We start from the raw sequence: 7,116 nt of genomic DNA on the forward strand, positions 1-7,116 counted from the left end.
TGACATGATGTAGAGGGATAAATTCATGCAATATGATAAAAAAACCATCTTGTTATCCTCGATGGCAACAATACAATACGTGCCTTGCTGCCCCTACTGTCATTGGGAAAGGACACCGCAAGATTGAACCCAAAGCTAAGCACTTCTCCCATTGCAAGAAAGATCAATCTAGTAGGCCAAACCAAACTCATAATTCAAAGAGACTTGCAAAAATAACCAATCATACATAAAATAATTCAGAGAAGATTCAATTATTGTTCATAGATAATCTTGATCATAAACCCACAATTCATCGATCTCAATAAACACACCGCAAAAAGAAGATGACATCGAATAGATCTCCACAAGAGAGGGGGAGATCATTGTATTGAGATCCAAATAGAGAGAAGAAGCCATCTAGCTAATAACTATGGACCCGAAGGTCTGAGGTAAACTACTCACACTTCATCGGAGAGGCTATGTTGTTGATGTAGAAGCCCTCCGTGATGGATGCCCCCTCCGGCGGAGCTCCGGAACAGGCCCCAAGATGGGATCTCGTGGATATAGAAGGTTGTGGGTGGAATTAGGTTTTTGGCTCCCTATATGATTGTTTCGGGGTACGCGGGTATATATAGGAGGAAGGAGTACGTAGGTGGAGCAACAGGGGGCCCATGAGGGTGGAGGGCGTGCCTGGGGGGGTAGGCGGGCCCCCTACCTCGTGGCTTCCTCCTTTGTTTCTTGACGTAGGGTCCAAGTCTCCTGGATCATGTTCAGTGAGAAAATCACGTTCCCGAAGGTTTCATTCCGTTTGGACTCCGTTTGATATTCCTTTTCTTTGAAACCCTAAAATAGGCAAAAAAACAGCAATTCTGGGCTGGGCCTCCGGTTAATAGGTTAGTCCCAAAAATAATATAAAAGTGGATAATAAAGCCCAATAATGTCCAAAACAGTAGATAATATAGCATGGAGCAATCAAAAATTATAGATATGTTGGAGACGTATCAACCACCATCGCGAGGCCATCTTCAGGCACGACAGGCACGACCATCGCTAGGTCATCCTCAGCCACCACCATCTCTTGCCCTTGGTCAGCCACCACCATCGCTAGGTCATCCTGAGCCTGATGCCCACTCTGATCCTCTTCTTCCCCCCTCCAGTTCGGATCATCCTCCTTGCTGTCTTTGTTGCAGCCAGAATCGCTGTTGCTTTTGCTACAGCCAGAATCGCTGTTGCTTTTGCTACAGCTAGAATCGCTGCTGCTTTGGCTGTAGCCAGTGTCGCTGCTGCTACTCCCATTGCCTGTCCAAATGCAATAATGACCGTTAACAATTGATGCGAGACAAAGCCAAATGTAGAGGAATAAGAAGAGGCAGAACTTAATGGCATCATCGTTGTCAGCGTAGCGCATGCGACACATAGTCGCGTTGAACACCTTCACGATGAGCATGGTGGCATCGTCGTCGTACCTGAAGAGAAGGAAGTACCCCTGCCGCAGGCCGTAGGCACGGTAGAACTTCTCCCAGCCATGACACATGTACATGTGGCCCTCCTTGATCACCAACTCCACATCCCACAGCCTGCGAAACCCATTGCCGGCCTGTCGCAACTTCACATTATTTGGCGGATCTTCACCCAGCATGTTCATAAAAGTGTCAGGCAGCCTCTGCAGTTTGGGACAATGAGTGATGTAGCAAACAACAGAGTTATCATAATGAGATGGTTGAAGGGGAGATCTCTCCATTTATATACCTGCTTCGTGGATGATACTGAAGTCCCAAGTATGATACTGAAGAACTCGAAAGCATCCAACTCGTACTCCGGTGTGGCAGAGCGGAGTCTGCGATGGCGGCTTCCCTCCGTCTCTGATAAGCAGCAGAAGAGACCAATTAGTACCCTTACAACATTATCATACAACATTATAACATAAGAAATTTTGAGCAGAAGATAATCAACTACACCAAGTTATCATTTCTCATTCAAAAAAATGCACTTGTGGACATATGATGGCTCTAGTTGAATTTATTAGTAGCACTAGTCGTCAAAAATGTTGACTTTAGTTGAATTTCATATAATAACTATTTTAACTTCTTTCGGTCAGCAAACTAGGCAACTAGCTAGCAGTATAAAAACATTCAACTAAAGAAAAGAAAGAAACTGCAAAACGTGGCGGAACCCTAAATAAGAAAGTATAAAAAAGTGTATTTTTCTTCTTCTTCCCCTCTTCTTCTTGTTCCTCTTTTTTTCCTTTTCTTCCTCTTCTTCTTCTTATTCTTATTCTTCTTCTTCTTCTTCTTCTTCTTCTTCTTCTTCTTCTTCTTCTTCTTCTTCTTCTTCTTCTTCTTCTTCTTCTTTTTCTTCTTCTTTTTCTCCTCCTCTTCTTCTTCTTCCTTTCCGTTTCCCTCTTCTTCTTCTCCCCCTCTCCACTTTTCTTCTTCTTTCTTCTTCTTCTTTTTCTCCTCCTCTTCTTCTTCTTCTTCCTTTCCCTTTGCCTCTTCTTCTTCTCCCCCTCTTATCTTTTTCTTCTTCTACTACTTTTTTCTTCTTCTTCTTTTTTCTTCTTCTCCTTTTCTTCTTCTTCTTCTTCTTCTTCTTCTTCTTCTTTCTTCTTCTTCTTCTTCTTCTTCTTCTTCTTCTTCTTCTTCTTCTTCTTCTTCTTCTTCTTCTTCTTCTTCTTCTTCTTCTTCTTCTTCTTCTTCTTCTTTCTTCTTCTTATTTTCTGTCTTCTTCTCCCTCCTCCTCTTCCTCCCTCCTCCTCCTCCTCCTTCTACTCTTCTTCTTCTTCTGAACTAAAACTAAAACTAATCTAAAACAAACTAAACTAAAAATAAAACTAAAACTAAACTGAAAATAAAACTAGAGCAAAACTATAATTAAACTAAGGTTTAGGGTTTCCTCTTCCTCTCCTTTTCTTTCTTCTTCTCCCTCCTCCTCTTCCTCCCTTCTCCCCTCTTCTTCTTCTTCTTCTTCTTCTTCCCCTTCTACATATTCTAGCACTAAAACTAAACTGAATCTAACACTAACACATATCTAGCACTAAATCTAACACTAACAATTAAACAGCAAAAAAAGAAAAAAAACAGAAAAAAATAACTCACCGGAGCAGATGGGGGCCGGGGTTTCGCGGGGTAGGGTGGTGGTGGCGACGGGGGCAGCAGGGCTCCGGGGCGGTGGAGCTCAGGGCGGGCGGTGACCGGCGGTGCCGAGCCGGCAGGGAGGCTGTAACGCCCTCGATGCGGCTATAGCTCCCACGTGTTGAGGCACGACTTAGAGACATAACCGCATTGAAAGCAATGTCGCAAGTCAGGCAATCATCACAACATCCCATGTAATATATAGAATAAAAGGGGAGATACATAGTTGGCTTACACTCGCCACGTCACATCAAAGTACATAAATAACATTCATCAACCAAACACTCATGGCCCGACTACGGCACCAAAATAGAAGAAAACCCAACATGCGACACGGCCCGATCGAACCCCAACTAGGCACCACTACTGATCATCAGGAAAAGACACGTAGCAACGCTGAGAGTCCTCGTCGAACTCCCACTTGCGCTCGTACTCGTCACCTGGAGCGGAAACACCTGGACCTGCATCTGGAGTTATAGTATCTGTGAGCCACAGGGACTCAGCAATCTCGCACCCTCGTGATCAAGACTATTTAAGCTTGTAGGAAGGGTAAGGCAAAAGTATGTGGAGCTGCGGCAAGCGACTAGCATATATGGTGGCTAACTTATACGCAAAAGAGAGCGAGAAGAGAAGGCAAAGCGCGCGCGAGAATCTAGAGGAACAACCTGCGCAAGCATAACTCCAACACCGTGTCCACTTCCCGGACTCCGCCGAGAAGGGGCCATCACGGTAACACACACGGTTGATTCATTTTAATTAAGTTTATGTTCAAGTTATCTACAACCGGACATTAACAAATTCCCATCTGCCCATAACCGCGGGCACGGCTTTCGAAAGTTCAATCCCTGCAGGGGAGTCCCAACTTAGCCCATGACAAGCTCTCACGGTCAACGAAGGAATAGACCTCCACCCGAGACGTTCCGATCAGACTCGGTATCCCGGTACAACAAGACATTTCGACGGGTTAAAACTAGACCAGCAACACCGCCCGAATGTGCCGACAAATCCCGATAGGAGCTGCACATATCTCGTTCTCAGGGCACACTCAGATGAGACATCCTACGAGTAAAACCAACCCTCAAGTTGCCCCGAGGTGGCCCCGCAGTCTACTCGGTCGGACCAACACTCAGAGGAGCACTGGCCCGTGGGGGGCTAAAATAAGATGACCCTCGGGCTCCGGAAACCCAAGGAAAAAGAGGCTAGGTGGCAAATGGTAAAACCAATGTTGGGCATTGCTGGAAAAGCTTTAATCAAGATGAACTATCAAGGGGTTCCCATTATAGCCCAACCGTGTAAGGGACGCAAAAAATCCGGGAACATAACACCGATATGACGGAAACTAGGGCGGCAAGAGTGGAACAAAACACTAGGCGAGAGGCCGAGCCTTCCACCCTTTACCAAGTATATAGATGCGTTAAGATAATATAGCAATATAATGATATCCCAACAAGTAAATAAATGTTCCAACAAGGAACGGCTCCAATCTTCACCTGCAACTAGCAACGCTATAAGAGGGGCTGAGCAAAGCGGTAACATAGCCAATCAACGGTTTGCTAGGACATGGTGGGTTAGAGGTTCAACATGGCAATTGGGAGGCTGACAAGCAAAAGGTAGGCATCGTAGCATTGGCATAGCAAGAGCGAGCAAACTAGCATAGCAAAGATAGTAGTGATTTCTAGGGTATGATCATCTTGCCTGCAAAGCTGTTAGAGTTGACTGGATCCTCAAAAGCAAACTCAACGGGCTCCTCGTTAGCGAACTCGTCTCCCGGCTCTACCCAAACAATACAAACAAGCAACAAGAATACAATCAACCACGTGCAAGCTCAAACAATAAGATGCAAGGATGGTGTGCTACGCGGGATGCGATGCGGGATGCAAAATGCAAGATATGACAGGAAATGCATGAACATGGCCACAACTTGTAAAACCAGGTGTGCCACTGGATAGAGGGGATGAAATCGCTTGAAAACGATATAAAGAACGCTGGAATCGGAGTTACGGTTTGGGAATGGCAAGCGATTTAAGAATGACACCGGTCTGTGATTTACAGCAAGTAGGTATTTAAATGCAACGAAATGAACATGCTACAGCCACCAAACATGAAAACAAAATACATGGCAGGGAAGCATTCAACATTCTTAACAAAAGACTAGCACTGAGCTAAGGCCAATTCATCCATTAAGAGGTTCAAACAAGCATGGCAAAAACGCAAATGCAGAACAGATTTCAGACTTAGTGAAATTAACACTTGTCTGAAATTTTAGATCATGAAGCCCTCTTCGGAGCAACAAAACAACATGCTACAGGACCTGATTAAGATAAATAAGAACATGGCATGGAGATACTCTACAAGCTTAACAAAAGACCCTAAGTGACCTGGGGCCAAAAGGGATCACAAAACACTAGGCGAGAGGCCGAGCCTTCCACCCTTTACTAAGTATATAGATTCATTAAGATAACATAGCAATATAATGATATCCCAACAAGTAAATAAATGTTCCAACAAGGAACGGCTCCAATCTTCACCTGCAACTAGCAACGCTATAAGAGGGGCTGAGCAAAGCGGTAACATAGCCAATCAACGGTTTGCTAGGACATGGTGGGTTAGAGGTTCAACATGGCAATTGGGAGGCTGACAAGCAAAAGGTAGGCATCGTAGCATTGGCATAGCAAGAGCGAGCAAACTAGCATAGCAAAGATAGTAGTGATTTTGAGGGTATGATCATCTTGCCTGCAAAGCTGTCAGAGTTGACTGGATCCTCAAAAGCAAACTCAACGGGCTCCTCGTTAGCGAACTCATCTCCCGGCTCTACCCAAACAAGACAAACAAGCAACAAGAATACAATCAACAACGTGCAAGCTCAAACAATAAGATGCAAGGATGGTATGCTATGCGGGATGCGATGCGGGATGCAAAATGCAAGATATGACAGGAAATGCATGAACCTGGCCTCAACCTGGAAAACCAAGTGTGCCACTGGAAAGAGGGGATGAAATCGCTTGAAAACGATATAAAGAACGCCGGAATCAGAGTTACGGTTTGGAAATGGCAAGCGATTTAAGAATGACACCGGTCTGTGATTTACAGCAAGTAGGCATCTAAATGCAACGAAATGAACATGCTACAGCCACCAAACATGACAATAAAATACATGGCAGAGAAGCATTCAAGATGCTTAACAAAAGACTAGCACTGAGCTAAGGCCAATTCATCCATTAAGAGGTTCAAACAAGCATGGCAAAAACGCAAATGCAAAACAGATTTCAGACTTAGTGAAATTAACACTTGTCTGAAATTTCAGATCATGAAGCCCTCTTCGGAGCAAGAAAACAACATGCTACAGGACCTGATTAAGATAAATAAGAACATGGAATGGAGCTACTCTACAAGCTTAACAAAATACCCTAAGTGACCTGGGGCCAAAAGGGATCACAAAATATACTAACGAGCTCACGAACATAGCTAAAACACAATCAGTTCTCAGACTTAGTGAAATCTGAGACATGCTGAAATTAACTCACGAAGGCATGTAAACGAGCTCGATGCACTCACTACAGTGCAAGTCATGGCAAGGAAAGCATACATCCATTAAGAAGGCACAAAATGCTAGCTAGGAATGGCAAATACAATGGCATAGCATGCGCGGATCAACTACAATAGCATCGGCAAAATCGTAAACGAGTTGACGATCTGCCCAGATTCACAACGAAGCAAAAGTAGAGCTCGATTGACTCAAGCTAGGCTGCTCCATAATTGCAAGTAAAGACATGGATGGATAGAGCATAACAAGATTAACAAAACTCCTTTACTGATTATCCTCAAAAGAGGTACGGATCACTAGGAAACAGCAAGAACATATGGCATCAAGAACTAAATAATCCCGGACATAGTGAAAACTACTAACTCCCTGAAAACAGATTTACCGGGTGCCTCACTTTGCAAGCTTGCACAAGTCACCACACACATCATAAAAATGCATGGGTTGCACCTCTGGAAAGATAAC

Source organism: Triticum urartu, chromosome 3 (genome assembly GCF_003073215.2).
Source record: "Triticum urartu cultivar G1812 chromosome 3, Tu2.1, whole genome shotgun sequence".
NCBI classification, from domain to species: Eukaryota; Viridiplantae; Streptophyta; class Magnoliopsida; order Poales; family Poaceae; genus Triticum; species Triticum urartu.